Genomic DNA, 17293 nt, shown 5'->3' on the forward strand with positions numbered 1-17293 from the left:
GCTCCTTCTGTATATCTGCATCATCTCCTCAATGAGCCAGGGCTTTTACCCAGACAGGAAGATCTATTAGCTTCAAGGAGCTTTTGCTTTCTGTTCCACAAGAATTCTTAAGGCAAGAAAAAACAAAAAGCCTTTATTAGCAATGCCTCCCTGAAAAGAGAAGGCAATGAAAAAAACAGCAAGTGAATTAATATCACCATTTTCTTGTCACAGGTACCTCAGAGGTAACAAGGGTGAACTCAGTCCAATAGGAGAGCTGACTCCATGGTGAGTGGCAGCCAGCCAGCCAGCCAATGAGAGTGAGTCAAGGAGAAAGAAGGTGGGTCTTTAGAGCTGCTGCAGAAACTCTTTGTAATTTGTGAAACCTGCCTCACAGCCTGGAATTGAGAACCTGGGAAGCCAGCTGCCCCTTTCCTATCTGGGTGTTCTTAAAAATACATTTCCATTCCTATAAGCATTCTTTCCATCTCTGCCTTGTGGTCACGCCTGGGGCTCCATAACTTCACTGGGGAATGGGGAGGATCAAGTGAGATAAAATTTTAGAGCTGGGAGGCACTGGTAACCAACTCAGGGCTGGAGCAACTGCTGGTCTTCCCCGCCTCCTCCATGGCGGTCACCCTTCTTGTGGCCAGGAGGTCCTGTCAGCCCTTCAGGCAGCATGGAGATGCCTGGGCTTCTGGACTTGTCCCAGAGGTAAACAAGAGCAGCAGCACATGCCCCTTGGGTTGAGATAGTGTTTTCCTGCCCAGAGCTGAAAGGACCTTTGAGATCATTAAGGCCAACTCCCTAATGTGACAGATAAGGGCCCAGAGAGGCCAGAGGACTTGGCTCAGTCATATGAAGTTATCAGGGACCAACGCCAGGGTGCTCTTTTCTCCCAACCTTCCCTTATCAGCCTGTTCTCCCAGGTTTGATTCTGTCCCTGGATCCTTAGGTGCTATTGAATGTTTGTCCTGCACTTCCTTCTCATTGCCTTGAGGCCAGCAGACCTCCTGCCAAAGGCTCTTTCTAGGCTGTTGGGTTATGGGATGATTAACCCAAGGACAAAGAGTCCTTTGCGTGTCTGCAAAGAGTCCGACAGGACTGAACGACTGAACTGAACTGAACTGAACCCAAGGACAGTGTGGTCCTGTAGAGCCCACAGGCCTCATGTCTTAGGCTGGGCTCTTGCTCAGTCTGTCTCATCTTTAGAGCATTTTTGAAAGGAAATGGAACTGTGGGTTACTCAGAAGATAGCTGTGGGCATCCCCCATTTTATAGTAATTTTCTGGGCAAGCTCACTTGTGACCCTGACTTGAAAATTTCAGTCTGGAGATGACCTGCAATCAAACTATGACACAAACAAATTTAACAAACACCTTGGGGCCTAACCATGGGACAGTTCAGTTCAGTTTGTATCAGTCACTCTGTTGTGTCCGACTCTTTGTGACCCCATGGACTGCAGCACACCAGGCTTCTCTGTGCATCACCAACTCCCAGTGTTTGCTCAAACTCATGTCCATCGAGATGGTGATGCTATCCAACCATCTCATCCTCTGTCATCTCCTTCTCCTCCTGCCCAGGTAGCCTACAGAATACTCTGTAAGAAATGTTAGAAATTGTCTGGCAGTCCAGTGGTTAGATCCCTGGTGGGGGAACTAAGATCCCACAAGATGTGCAGTATGGCCAAAAAAAAAAAAAAAAAAAAAAAAAGAGAGAAACATCCATTGATGAGCTTGGGAAAAGCTTTATGTGAAATGAAAATTAAATAAGATGAGGGACAATAAAACGCTTAGCACAATATCACATATGTGGTAAGCTCTCAACAAATGTTTGCTATTATTGCTGTTACAAGTATTTTAATTTTGTCACTGTTTAGCTAGGCTCCTTGGTACTACTGCCTCTTTCTCCTCTCTTCTTGGTCTGAGAGATCTTCTTTTAGTCTTCTTCCTCAACTTTCTACCTCCTAATCCCATCAGATAGATTTCTTATCACTTCCAGCATAGACTAAAATATGCCAGGACCACTTCCTCCCCCAGTCAATTTCCCAGCCCCATACACACAACCTGTGCTGCAGCTTGGCACATTGCCTCCTGCAAAATCTGGTTGTCAAGGTGTTGAGAGTCTTCACAGAAGTTGTGTTTGGGTGGGCGAGATTGTAGGTGGTTTTTTTTTTTTTTTTTTTTTAATTCCCTTTCTTTGCTTGTCTATGTTTTTTGATTTGTTTGTCATGGGCATGTATTGAACTTGTACCAAGAAAATATTTTTAATTTTTATGCAGTCTACTCACTACTTCTAGAAACCTTTCCCTGAAAGGTTCTACTGCATTCTGAGCACTCTTTTTAACTTCCCACCCCCCCAGTCTCTCTTTCTCTGTGCTCTGTAATTGCATTCACTAGTGAATCGCCATATAGACGTTCTTAAAGGGATTCCGCACCCATGAGAGGGCTGTAGGCTCCTTGAATGTGAGGCTGTATCGTCTCCTCTGTAGAAATAGCTAGAATGTTTCTCAGATGATTTTAGCTATACACCCTCTTCTGCACCCCTGAGCCTAGATGACTGGGAATCATTAGTACTTTCAGAGCTTGGTTTAACCTGCTGAACTTCCCACTGTTCCCATTTTACCCTCTGCCACCAGGGTTAGCAGCAGAGTGCGGTCTCTGGGGAACCCTGATGGATGTGCAGGGTAGTTTTCAGCAGGGACTGGCTGCATCATGGGGCTTGGGGGCAGTGTCTTAATCTGAGCATGAATTTAATGTCAATCTTGCAAAATCTCCAGAATGCCTTGAGTGACACAGAAAGAGTCTCAGCCTAGCCCCAGGCAGGAGAGAGGGAGGGGCACACAGTATGTGAAAGTGCTGAGAGTGTCATACTAAGGGAAACAGTCTGGGGAGTCTTCACAAAGGAGGTAGGTAAGTCTTGGATGGACTCAAAGGGGTAGATGAAGATAGGAGAGCTGGGGGTAGGGAGAAGATAGTGGGGCAGGGTGTAGTACAGAGGAGAGGGCAGTGGGTTGGAGGACAGGAGCTGGCTGATAGGGCTATACAGGTAGCAGTTAGAGACTAGTGGTAATGAGCTCAAGCTCTGGAGCCCAAAGACCTGTATTTGTGTCATTCACTGACTATGTGATAATGCTTTCGAACTGTGGTGCTAGAGAAGACACTTGAGAGTCCCTTGGACTGCAAGTAGATCAAACCAGTCCATCCTAAAGGTAATCAACCCTGAATATTCATTGGAAGGCTGAAGCTCCAGTCCTTTGGCCACTTGATGCAAAGAGCTGACTCATTGGAAAAGACCCTGTTGCTGGGAAAGATTGAGGGCAGGAGGAAAAAGGGACGACAGAGATGGTTAGATGGCATCGCCAACTCAATGGACAGGAGTTTGAACAAACTCTGGGAGATGATGAAGGACAGGGATATCTGGTGAGATGCAGTCCATGGGGACACAAAGAGTTGGACAAGACTTAGCGACTGAACAACAGCATGTGATCTTCAGTTCAATTCCGTCTCTCAGTTGTGTTCGACTCTTTGCGACCCCATGGACTTTCTGTCCATCACCAACTCCCGGAGCCTACTCAAACTCATGTCCATTGAGTCAGTGACGCATCCAACCATCTCATCCTCTGTCATCCACTTATCCTCTCACCTTCAATCTTTCCCAGCATCAGGGTCTTTTCAAATGAGTCAGTGCTTCGCATCAGGAGACCAAAGCATTGGAGTTTCAGCTTCAGCATCATCAGTCCTTCCAATGAACATTCAGGACTGATCTCCTTTAGGATTGACTGGTTGGATCGCTTTGCAGTCCAAGGGGCTCTCAAGAGTCTTCTCCAACACCACAGTTCAAAAAAAGTCTGCCACTGTTTCCATTGTTTCTCCATCTATCTGCCATGAAGTGATGGAACTGGATGCCATGATCTTTGTTTTCTGAATGTTGAGCTTTAAGCCAACTTGTCACTCTCTTCTTTCACTTTCATCAAGAGGCTCTTTAGTTCTTCTTCACTTTCTGCCATAAGGGTGGTGTCATCTGCATATCTGTGGTTATTGTTATTTCTCCCGACAATCTTGATTCCAGCTTGTGCTTCATCCAGCCCAGCATTTCTCATGATGTACTCTGTATATAAGTTAAAAAAGCAGGGTGACAACATACAGCCTTGATGTACTCCTTTCCCAGTTTGGAACCAGTCTGTTAGTCCATGTCCAGTTCCAACTGTTGCTTCCTGACCTGCATACAGATTTCTCAAGAGGTGGGTCAGGTGGCCTGGTATTCCTATCTCTTTCAGAATTTTCCACAGTTTATTGTGATTCACACAGTCAAAGGCTTTGGCATAGTCAATAAAGCAGAGATAGACTGTTTTCTGGAACTCTTGCTTTTTCAATGATCCAATGGGTATTGGCAATTTGATCTCTAGTTCCTCTGCCTTTACTAAAACCAGCTTAAACATCTGGAAAGTTCACGGTTCACATATTGCTGAAGCCTGGCTTGGAGAATTTTGAGCATTACTTTGCTAGTGTGTGAGATGAGTGCAGTTGTGTGGTAGTTTGAGCATTCTTTGGGATTGCCTTTCTTTGGGATTGGAATGAATATTGACCTTTTCCAGTCCTGTGGCCACTGCTGAGTTTTTCAAATTTGCTGGCATATTGAGTGAAGCACTTTCACAGCATCATCTTTTAGAATTTGAAATAGCTCAACTGGAATTCCATCACCTCCACTAGCTTTGTTCATAGTGATGCTTCCTAAGGCCCACTTGACTTCACATTCCAGGAGTCTGGCTCTAGGTGAGTGATCACACCATCATGATTATCTGGGTCATGAAGATCTTTTTTGTACAGTTCTTCTGTGTGTTCTTGCCACCTCTTCTTAATATCTTCTGCTTCTGTTAGGTCCATACCATTTCTGTCCTTTATTGAGCCCATCTTTGTGTGAAATGTTCCCTTGGTATCTCTAATTTTCTTGAAGAGATCTCTAGTCTTTTCCAGTCTATTGTTTTCCTCTATTTCTTTGCACTGACCACTGAGGAAGGCTTTCATATCTCTCCTTGCTATTCTTTGGAACTCTGCATTCAAATGGTATATCTTTCCTTTTCTCCTTTGCTTTTGGCTTCTCTTCTTTTCACAGCTATTTGTAAGGCCTCCTCAGAGAGCCATTTTGCCTTTTTGCATTTCTTTTTCTTGGGGGTGGTCTTGATCCCTGTCTCCTGTACAATGTCACGAAGCTCCATTCATAGTTCATCAGGCACTCTGTCTATCAGATCTAGTCCCTTCAATCTATTTCTTACTTCCACTGTATAGTCGTAAGGGTTTTGATTTAGGTCATACCTGAATGGTCTAGTGGTTTTCCCTAATTTCTTCAACTTAAGTCTGAATTTGGCAATAAGGAGATCATGATCTGAACCACAGTCAGCTCCCAGTCTTGTTTTTGCTGACTGTATAGAGTTTCTCCATCTTTGGCTGTAAAGAATATAATCAATCTGATTTCGGGGTTGACCATCTGGTGATGTCCATGTGTAGAGTCTTCTCTTGTGTTGTTGGAAGAGGGTGTTTGCTATGACCAGTGCATTCTCTTGGCAGAACTCTATGAACTTTTACCCTGTTTCATTCTGTACTGCAAGGCCAAATCTGCCTGTTACTCCAGGTGTTTCTTGACTTCCTACTTTTGCATTCCAATCCCCTTACATGATCTTGGGATAGTTATTTATGCTCCAAGGCCTGGGTTTTCTTATCTGTGTAATCCAACTAGTGGTACTTCCTTCCTCTTAGATTTCTTATAAGGATTTAATGAAATAATGCTTGTGAAATACATTTTAAACATCTAATAAATGCTAGCCACGGTTACTGATATTATTGCAATTATTATTATAAACTCAAACCTGGTGTTTGTTTTTCAGAAGAATCCCACTACACATCCATTCAGTCCTTTATTTCCCATGTATTTGTCCACCTGCATACATTCATCTAGCACATAATGGCAATGGATAATACATATATACTACACAAAATAATAATATTTTAATAGCTCATATTTAAATTTCATACTCTATGTACAAATCACTGTACTAAGTTCTTTATATGAATGAAACTCATTTAATCCTCCCAAATATGTGGTGAAATTGGTACTATTATTATTCATACTTCATTGAGGATGAAATAATTTCATACAGAGAAGTTATGTAGTTTGCCCAAGGTCACATAACTAATAAGTAAGAAAACTAAAATTTTTGGTTCTGAGGAATCTAGTTCAGAATCCAAGCTACTTGCTATTAAACACCTTTGCTATTTTCAAAGACTCTGGGAGAAGAAAATGGAAGGACAAAAGGATGAGTTAAACACTAATCCTACCTGTAGAAAATAGTAACCAGGTGAAGTGATAAGACACAATGAAATCATATGCCCTCAGGGCAGTGTGGGCATGGGTGTCTGGAGGTCTAGGTGGAGCCTATGTTGGCCTCTTGGCATGACTGAGTTTTCACTTATGATTAGCTTGGGCCATCAGATGAAGTCTCTGTTGCATGTTCTCTAAGGAGACCCTAGGGCAATGCTGAAAGCTTGTGGCCACAGTTGGTACCTCCTGCTCCATGGAAGACTGGATGACAGAATGTCATTGGATGGGTATAAATCCTCAGAACTGATTGCACAGATAACTCGAAGTACAGAGCCTACTGAGTGTGAGCTGGGTCATTGTCTCTTTGGGCCGTTGTATCATTCATTGGCTGGCCATCTATTTTCAGTTCTGTGATGTGACATCAGTAGCTTGAAAGTAGCCATGGCAGTAGTATCTACACCACAGAAGTCAGCAAACACTACAAATCACCACCCCCACCCACCTCCGCCCCCACCAAGTTTGTTGTTAAACATTTCTCAGCATCCTAGCCCTAGAGATAATCAAGCCTGATGATTTTCACCTTCCTTCAGCCAAGGAGATCCACTGAGAGTGCTTGGCTGTTGCCTGAAGGAGAAGAAGGGAGTGCTGGACAAGGCGAGGGCAAATGGAACTCTGTCCTGAGCTAAGCCAGCAATGTGTTTGCTTGTTTTAACTATGACCTTTTGTGTAAGACTTTGAGGACAGCTCTTTCCACATTATAGCTCTTTTCACAGTTCTTTTTACAAAAGTTCATTAAAAGCAATGGAAAGTGACTCATCTGCTCTAACCTTACTTAACAGTCAGGAAGTAGTTCAGAGTCAGAGGAGTGAAGTGACTTTCTTTAGGTCTCCCAGAGTCAGGTCCACCACCTTATATGAGGAAGTTGACACCACGGCATCCACAGTGGGAGACAGACTCGGGAGGTCACTAACTGGGGCTTCCCTGGCTCCAAGCCCCACAAGCTATCAGGAGAGACTCTCACTGCTCCACTCAGATAGGTGTCCTCCCTAGAGCCTCACCCACTGTGCCCCTTTGCCCTGGAAATGCAAGGACCCTTAGCAGAGCCTTCAGGTGTTTTTCTCCCATAGTAAACTCTCTCCTGGTACCTCGGGATGACTGCCCGCTTTTCTGAGCCCATCTTCCCAACTGATGAGAAGCCAAGTTGAAAATCTTACCCTTGCAACCAGGTTTTAAAACTTGCTTCCAACTTTTGGCTGGGGAGAGCTGCTTAAAGCCTTAAAAACAAAACAAAACAATAGCTATTTTATCTTTTATTCAGCAAAGCTGGAAATGGATGCCAGGGCTTGCTGGAGGGCAAATGGATGTGGTCGTGTAGTGGGTGCAGTTAATAGGGAAGAGTGGCAGAGCGGGGAGAGAAGAGGATATGGAGTGAGAAGATTAAAAGAAACAATTTCAAAAATCATTTTTAGGGGTAAGAAAATTCAGCTACAGGTGCCAAGGGGTATAATTTCCTGAGGCTGCAGAACGTCTTGCCCACTGCTTCCCTCTAGCAAAACCTGCTCTCTGTGCTGAGTCAGCTGTGCTTTATTTTGTAATCCCAATCACCCAGAACCAGTGAGCACTTGAAAGCGTTGCAGAAACTCATCTTTGCCATAACACCACAGAAAAGAATTCTGTAATAAATGTGGTTTGAGTTTGCTAGGGCTGCCATAATGAAAAAACCCAAGCTGAGTGACTAAAACAAGAGACCTTTGTCTTCTCACAGTTCCAGAGACTGGCGTTGAAGATCGAGGTGTGGGCAGGTCTGGTTTCCTCTGAGGCCCTGCTCCTTATCTTGTAGGGAGCAACTTTGTGCTGTGTGCTCATGTGGCCTTTCTTCTGAGAGTGCACACATCTGGTGTCTCTGTACCTCCGAATTACCTTTCCTTATAAGGATGGCTGGATTGGATTAGCACTTTTGTTAACGGACTCCTTTGAACTTGATCGCCTCTCTGAAAGCTTATCTCCAAATGCTGTTACGTGGTAAGGTAACTCAGATGTCTGAGATAATTCATATTTTGAGGTTAGAACTTTAACAAATGAATTTTGGGGTACACGGTTCAGTGTATAACAAATGTTTAGGCACCGTTTATCCAGTATACACGCGTAGGACCCAGATCACATATTTGGATATTAATGGTCCCTCCTCACTGACCCTGAGAACTTTTATCATCTGCACAAATTGACTGCCATGCCTTGCGTTGAGAACTCATCAGGTGACATGACTTTACAAAAAAGTCTCATTTGACTTAAAGAATTTTGAAAGTTTCACCTCTCCTTCAAATTCTTTTTGCTTTCACCCGAAATTGATTTTTATAGGTGGGATGTCCTCAGGGACTTGCAATATTAGCAGAAGCTACTGATGACATGGAAACAGCTGCACTGGCTGAGTGCGGCTGAGGAGAGATCACTGGGCGGGGCAGACAGGGCAGAGGAACATGAAATCATGGGAAACTGCAGATAGACAAGTGACCAAGGTTATCAAGACCCTGCCAGTATGCATTAACAGTTCAGCTGTGATAACTATTTAAAAAATGGTTAAAATCGACACAGTTCTTGCCCTTCAAGCAGAGGACCCTAAAGGGATCATGACCAGCAATTCTCTTGGACCTAAAATAGTGGCTTCATTCAAACTCCAGGAAAAGACTTATAAGATTTCTGTAGATTTTTTAATGAGCTGAAGTAAAATTCTTTCCTGCTTCCCCAAACACACATCTTCAGATGATTCAGAAGTGCAGATTTTAAGTATCCTTTCAGGGAGCTAGGTTGTTGTTGTTCAGGCGCTAAGTCTTGTCCAGCTCTGCGATCCCGTGAACTGAAGCATGCCAGGCTTCCCTGTCCTTCACTATTTCCTGGGGTTTGCTCAAAACTCATGTCCTTTGATTCGGTGATGCCATTCAACTGTCTCATTCTCTGTTACCCTCTTCTACTCCTGCCCTCAATCTTTCCCAGCATTAGGGTCTTTTCCAATGAGTTAGCTCTTCATGTTAGGTGGCCAAAGTATTGGAGCTTCAGCATCAGTCCTTCCAGTGACTATTCAGGGTTGAGTTCCTGTAGGATTGACTGGTTTGACCCCCTTGCTGTCCAAGGGACTCTCAAGAGTCTTTTCCAGCACTACAGTGAGCTGGGTAGTGAAAAATAAACAAGAAAAACCATTATCTATGCATTTCTTGCCCCTGCTCCAATGGATTATAAATCATTTGAGGATAAGAACTGAGGTATGTACTCTACAGCCCCAAGTGTTCTTTGCATGAAGTGAAAAAATACTCTATATATTTACTGATTTGACCTGAATCTCCAAGAGGAAAGATTTTTTAATCAAAATCACTAGAACACTCAAAAATGACATCACCATCTCAGACTAAGAAAGGAGGAAAGATCTGATTACCCTAGAAAAAAAAGCCCAGGTGACCATCAGAAAGTCAGCAGTCTCCTTCCTTCAAGGGCACCAGAGGTCTGTGTTCTTCAAGTAATGAGTTGGAAGGCAGGGGTTGGCAGTAAGTTCCACTGAATTTCCTACCACCATTCTAAGGCATGGACTTGAATAGCCTATAACTTCAGTGTAATTGCTCTGTGGTCTGCTCTCTATAAATAGTAGCTTATTTGTAGGTAACCCAGGGCTGCCTATGAAACTGCTAGACTCAGAAATTAAATCAATTCAATTCAATGGATATTGTGTAGTTCAAGACAAGAGAACTCTCAAACAGCCTAGATTATACGGAGAGAAGAACCTAGGAGTCTGGAGGGGTAGCTTAAAAGAAGGTTAGCCTTTGTATGTTGACAATTTCTCTTTCAAGATAAAGATAAAGAATAAGTAGAGCTGGGCTGCCAAGTGGGAAAATACAGGTGTAGATAAGTGAAATGCTCATCTTTCCAGTATGGTGATTTGATGATTCATATAATCCAAGCATGGAACTTGTGTTCCCTTGGCTAGTGATAGTTTTAGGTTATAGGTATGTGACCCAATGCTGGTCAATAAGAAATGAGAAGAACCAATGCAGGAAGATGGGAAGGGGAGAGGGAGGAAGGTTTCTGGGAAAGGCTAATACTGGTAAAATGCTTTTTACCACTGTTATGTTTCAGATAACAGACACCACTGGAACACTCTAAGCAGAAAAGGGTTTAATTTAGAAAGTTAGGTGCTTAAAAATTTATGGATGGGCTAGAGAAGAAGGTCTTGGCTGTACTTCCAACAGTAACCAGCAGAACCCTGCAGAAACATTAGCCAGGGTGGCTGTTATCTGTGTCACAGCAGAGAAGCTGGGGGAATCAAGAAGGCATCACAGTGTGACTCCAGAATCACACCCTTTACCCGTATTCAGGGATCAAAAAACCACTGCCAGGGCCAGACTGTCCCTGCTTGATCTGGCTGGGCAAGATGAATGTCCCACTTCCTGCTTCTCTGTCCTCAAGAAGTTGGTGGCAGAGCATTGAGACTTTTGTTGGTGGTAGAACAAAAATCCAGTCCCTCCCTGACCGTGTTTGCCAGGAAAGAGCAGGTTAAACAGACCACACTCTCCTCTCAAATCTCAAGATGCTGCATCTGATGTGCATTCTTCCACATGGAAGAGCTCAGCTAGTACAACCCTTCTGCAACCCCTTTTCCCCTTCACACACTCCTTCCCAGGAGAGGTGGAGTGACATAGCTAATAGGTAAATTTGGGAGAGGAAACTTGATGTGCATGAACCACTCCTTCCTTGTCTTTTGGGAGTAAGTTGCACACAAGGAGTATGTTTTCTGCTTTGCAATTCCAGGGACAAGCTTTCCTCTGGTGGGAGGCAGGCAAGTATGGTCCAGAGGTTCCTGTGACTGGCTGGGTGAACTGGTCTAATGTTCAAGTTCAGTGTTGGAAAGCTCATCTGCCTACAGTTACAGTTATTGTTACATATTTATCAGAAATAGGGTAATGTTTGGACCTCTATATGCCATCTTTTTCTTTTTCTTTTTTTTTTTTTAGTTCTTCTTGTTTCTTTGTTGATTTAGGAATCTGGGGAGGAAGCTAGGGCTGGAGACGTGAAATTGAACTCTCTTTGTGCTACTGATTGACACCAGGTCTGTCACAGTGCTTCCTGTTTGTATAACCATCAGCAGTTTTCAAAGCATGTCACACATGTGATCCTCGCAATAATCTGTGGACAAACGCAGAACAGGGTTGTTTAGCTGAGGAAGTAAAGCTGCAACTCCTTTTTTTCCTGAAGCATATTAATTTACAATGTTGTGTTAATTTCTGCTGCACAGAAAAGTGATTCAGTTACACATATACAAACATTATTTTTAATATTCTTTTCCATATGGTTTATCATCGGATATTGAACATAGTTCCCTGTGCTATACACAGGACCTTGCTGCTCATCCATCCTATGTATACTGGTTTGCATCTGCTAACTCCAAAGTCCGACTCCATCCCTCCTCTACTCCTGTCCTCCTTGGCAACCATAAGCCTGTTCTCTATGTCTGTGAGCCTGTTTCTGTTTCGTAGATAAGTTCATTTGTGTCCTCTTTTAGATTCCACATGTAAGTGACATCATATGGTATTTGTCTTTCTCTAAAGTTGCGACTCTCAGTGCTTCCAACTTTTTCCATGTTACGATACAGATAGAACATTGAAAAAATGTATATATACATACACATACACATATACTTATGTATACAAACATATGTGGAAATTTGTATATATCTGACTATAGAAAGGAAATAAGGCTGCTGGTGCCAGAGGTGATGGGCTCAGAGATTCTGGCTGCCCTGGGCCTTACCCTGCTAATCCAAGCATTGAGAAGATCAAATTCTTAGCAGACCTATAACCCATTCCTTACCCACCAGTTGGAAATTCTACCTTAGAGAAGTGTGCTAATGTCCAAGGTCACAAGGTTAATACACAGAAGAATATTCAAATCCAAAGAATTTCAACGCAGTCTGAAATGGGGGAGGTGTTTTTTTACCTTCACATGTCCTCACTGTAGCTTCTTAGGTCAGAGTAGTTTCAAAGTTTCAAAGTCTTTTCAAAGGAAAGACTTCTCAATCCAGTCTGTCTCTAATGCACTAATCTCTATAAATATCTCAATAAATATACATATAATATGCCTAGAATATGCCTACCACAGGAATATTCTAGGTGCTGGAGATACCTCAGTGAACAATGCAAGGTCTCTATAATCAAAGAACTTACATTCTACTGGAGTCTTCCATTTCAGGTTTCTTTAAAGTAGAGTAAGAACTTCAAGGCAACCTGAGTACAGACATATCCAAATGTTTATGATTTTTTTCTCAGTCTTTTTCACATGTTCCCACATTGATTCAATAGCAATTTTCATGCGTATGACTTGTCCTTATCAAGCCTTTCCAAAGTATACAACGTCAGTTATCACAAGAACAAAACTTCTTTTTGCACTCACATTTTATTGGTTTCCACAATGATGGAATTATATAGTCAGGAAGTATGATGAGCAGAAATGGGTTTGGGAACAGATGGCATTGATTCTGGTCAGCTTGCAGCTCAATTTGTGGCCCTGGAAGTCCCTAAGAGGACCTCTGCCACCTGAGTTTCTGGTGCACTGTGAGCTCTGCTGGGCTTTATAGAGGAAACAGCATCTGCTAACCTGGTGACTTGTTAGGTGGATGTCAGTTTTAAGAGCTTCTGCCACACGGATTCACTATCTCCCCAGACTGTATGCATGTCAAATTTTGAGAATCACTTATTGGCCACTCTCTTATTGGACGACTCAGGTATTTATTCCAAAGCTTTATGAAGGTGGGGGAGACAAGGAGTTGTACCTTTGTTTAGCTAGATTTTATTTTTCTTTTTTTTTAAAGATAACATTTCTAAAGGGGAAAACATAACTGTGTTGCCTTTGTGTGATGTCTAATGATATGTGAACCTTCTTTTCTCCACAATCCTCCCTCATCTATTTCCCCAGTCAGAGGTCCCAGGCCCTTCCTCAGATACCACTTCTTCCTTCAGGATGATGCAGCCCAGCACCAGTCTTTTCTTCTGCCTTACAAGGCCTGCCCCTCAGGCATCAAGTATCACTGCATTTCCCCTAGCTCAGGCTTCCGCAGCCTCTGCAGAGTGAAGAGGTGAACTCTGGTACCTGTTTGAGGGTCAGGGAGGAGAGGCAGGGGAAAACTGGCTTCTTTCCAACTGGAGGCAAATGCAAATCAACACCCCCAAATGTAGATTTCTTCAGAAAATCAGACCCAGTCTGGTCTACTTTACTTTTCATAAAAAATATATGCATTTATTTTATTTTTATGACATGGACCTGATTTTCCTGGCTTGGATTTCATGAAAAAAGAGCACCCCCTTAACTGAAAATGCTCCTTCTAGAATCATACATGACATGTGGCACTGTGGTGGAGTATTCAGTCCATCTTCTACAACTGAACTCTCTATGGGAGAGCCAGTTGCCCGCCCATCTTGTAAAGAGATAGGAAGAGAATATGTGCCCATACATATGTAGTGACAACAGCACACCAGAAAGAACAAACCATACTAGAAACAAACAGGCAATAATGCCGGTAAGTCAATTATAAGATTGTTCAGTGTCCCACAGTGCTCCTAAATTGACAGTGAGATGATAGATTATTTAATCCAGCCTGTCTATATTGCAGTGAATAGGCGGCACTTGAGTGAAATGATTTGCAAAAGACAGAGCTAGCCTGAGGCAAAGCTAGGGTAAGAAGTGCCTAACCTTTAGTCATTCATTGCATCTACTGTATCTACTGTTCTCAGAGTATAGTCCATAGACCCTTGAGGAATCCCTGAGTCATTTCCTATGTGTTCTTGAGGTTAAAACCCTCTTCATAATTGTACTACAACATTTGTTGCATTTTTCATCTTGTTGACATTTGCACTGAAGGTACAAAAGCAGTGGTGGGCAGAAACCCTATCTCTTGAGCATGAATCAAGCAGGCACCAAACTGTAGCAGTCATCATCACCACACACCTGCCATAAAAACAAGTGTCAGTTTCATTTAAGAACGTCCTTGATGACGCTGTAAAAATGATTAATCTTACTAAATATTGACATTTTTCAAAACATTCTATGTAATAAAATGGGCGGTGTGCATAAACTACTTTTACTGTATTTCAGTGTGTGATGGTTATCTCCAGGGAGCTGAGTTTGTGATTTGAAACTAACCATTTTTTTTTTTCTCATCCAACATCTTTCTCCCCCCCACCCCCTTGCTTGAAAGGCCAGATGACAAAGAATGCTTTTTCAGACTGGATATTTGGCAGACATTTTCTCAAAATGAACAAAGGGGGCCTGTCACTTCAAGGAAAAACAACTGATAGTATTTATTGCCAATGATAAAATTTGAGCTTCCAAGCAAAAATTAGAATTTTGGAAAACTTGTATCCACCACTGTGAAGCTTGACAGCATTCCAAAACTTAAAAATTTTTCCAAAGAGATCTATGGTGATATTAATGAATGTGATTTTTTTTATAGTATATAATGAAATAGGTCAACATTTAGAATATCCGTATAACTCAGTGAAGTAATATTTTCCCATGACCAATGCATGGTATTACAAAATAGCACATGGGTAAAAATCCATTCAAGGTGCACAATAAACCAAAGTTTAATGTAACAGAACATGAAAAGCTCATTGATATACTTTAAGATTCCACATTGCAATTAACCTTTGCGAAACTTGTTATGTTTTGGTGCAGTATCAAAAAAGAATATCCACAATTATCTAAAAAGATGACTGAGTACTCTTTATTTTTCCAGTTACATATCTGTGTAAAGCCAGATTTTCTTCACATACTTCAACCAAAACAACATATTGCAACATTGACTATTAATCCAGACATTTACAAAATTTACAAAAATGTAAAACAATGTCACTCTTATAATTTTAGTTGTCTTGAAAGTTTTTTTTTTTTTAACAAAAATATGTAATTTATGTTAACGTCTAATGGATTTAGGGAGCTTTCCAGATGGCTTGGTGGTAAAGAAACCTGCCAATTCAAAAGATGCAGGTTCAATCCCTTGGTTAGGAAGATCCCCTGGAGTAGGTAGGGGCAACCCATGCCAGTATTCTTGCCTGAGAATTTCATGGACAGAGGAGCCTTGCGGGCTACAGTATATGGGGTAACAAAGAGCTGGACGTGACTGAGCACACACCCACACGATGGATTTATTGTTTTTTAAGTTAATTAATAAATATTTTAGATTTCCTACCAATAGATATAGCCTACATAAAATTTAAAAGTAAAAAGGTTCTGAGACTGAAAGGTTTGAGAGCCGCTATATTGTACCATTCTGCCTTCCAGAGAGTGCGTTGGAGGAGGTTCTTCCTTCCCCTTTACCCAAAAAAGCCAGTGCTGCTTATGTTTTATTTTTAAATCCAACCCTGCCCTCTTCCTCCAAAACTGTTAAAAAAAAGTCAACGGCAAAAAATACTGCAAATACTTGAAACCAAAGGACCCAAAACAGAGAGAAGGCAAAGGACTGAATAAAGGTGTTTCTTTGGAGCCTGCAAGGCTGACCAAGGACCACCTTATGTCTGGCAGTCTGGCAGGGGTCACCTATTTCTTTTTGCTTCATTGGTCTAACCTTACATCCATCCAACCACTCCCATCCTTTAAGTCTCAGCCCTGTCTGGGAACACTACTGTCCTCTGGGGCCTCAAAACACAATGGCTTGTGTCCCATCTGGGATGACAGTGCGGGGTAGGGTTCTCTCAGTGCGAGCCTCTACCAGCTCACTGTCTCAGGCTCAGGGCCGAGATGAAAAGGGGCGGCCTCTGTTTCTGGGCTGGAAAGAAACTGTAAACCTCTCACAGGCCACATACCAGAAGCTGCCAGAAGACCATTTCCCTGTTAGTAAACAGGGCCGCTGGGGCCATCTTTCTCTCCTTTAATAACCTGTGGGGCACCTATTGATTGCACATGCTGGTCCATCATAAATTAGAACAGGAATGGCTTCCAGTGGCTCAAGAGCTGTGTGGATGGAGAAATTGGCTCACTAATATTTAGCTCATAGAGCACAGTGCATGCATCACAAAAACATGGAGAATATGCAACATTAGGTACTGAGAAGACATGGGAATCAACTCCAGCGGCTGTGGAGGCTTCTGGCCATGCTGCAGACCTTAATCAGGGTGTTTCTTGTGCTCCTGCTAGAGACCTACAGACACAACAGACTGCATGCCTCCTTCTATAGCATCCTTTTCAAATGAGAGGGAGCAGCAAGCTCCAGTGGGTGGGAGACCCTGCTCCCATCTCAACCGCCTCACTGGGATGGGAGCCAGCAAGTAGGAAGGAATGTTCAAATCTTGTACTACTTGAACAAGAGCACTGAGTTAGGAATCAAAAGACACATTCTAAAGTCCTGCTTTAGCCATTTACAGCTACTTGATCTTGGGCAAGTCCCTTAGTATCTCTGAATCTCGGCATCTCAACTGGAAAGAGGAGAAAGTAATAATACCTAAGAAAATATACCTGCCTGATGTGCTCTCTGTAAATGAGTATCCATTTCTGAACCTGAATTTGAATCAGTTAAAAGGCAAGATGTGTAGGACTGAAATGATTTCTTTCTCCCACCTCCAAAATCTGGCATCAGGAACTTTCCACCACTATCCTTAGCCAACACTTTGCTCTTAAGTAAGAAGTGACGTCATTAAACTCATAGCTTGATAAATTGGAAAAGTTTCTCTCATCCTTCTGTCTTCCTGGGCCCCACTTGACTTGGTTTCTGGGTTGAAAATTCGTTTCACAGGGCCCTCTCTAAAGCGGATAGCAAACACAGAAAAACATGCCAGCATAGCTTACCAAATTCTACTAAAAAAGCTTGACACCCACATGCCCATTCTTGGAAGAACCTTCAGAGTTTCTCCAACTTTAACGCTCTGGGCTTTGAATGCTTTTCCAAAATAAGTAGTACTATCCTGCGGTTCTACTGTGGTCCCTTTTGCCAGCACTAATTAAAATGGACCAGAAGGACGGTGTG

General features: G+C 42.6%; 1 protein-coding gene across 1 annotated transcript in view; it reads left to right on the forward strand.

Moving 5' to 3' along the window:
• The window catches only part of FUT8 (fucosyltransferase 8), a 495007-nt gene that overhangs the window by 70307 nt on the left and 407407 nt on the right, over positions 1–17293 (forward strand). Inside the window, exon 2 of the mRNA XM_065941788.1 lies at positions 214–319. The gene's annotated coding sequence lies outside the window, so the exon portion shown is untranslated. The remainder of the gene's footprint in view (positions 1–213; positions 320–17293) is intronic.

This window comes from Muntiacus reevesi, chromosome 7 (assembly GCF_963930625.1).
Source record: "Muntiacus reevesi chromosome 7, mMunRee1.1, whole genome shotgun sequence".
Taxonomy (NCBI): Eukaryota; Metazoa; Chordata; class Mammalia; order Artiodactyla; family Cervidae; genus Muntiacus; species Muntiacus reevesi.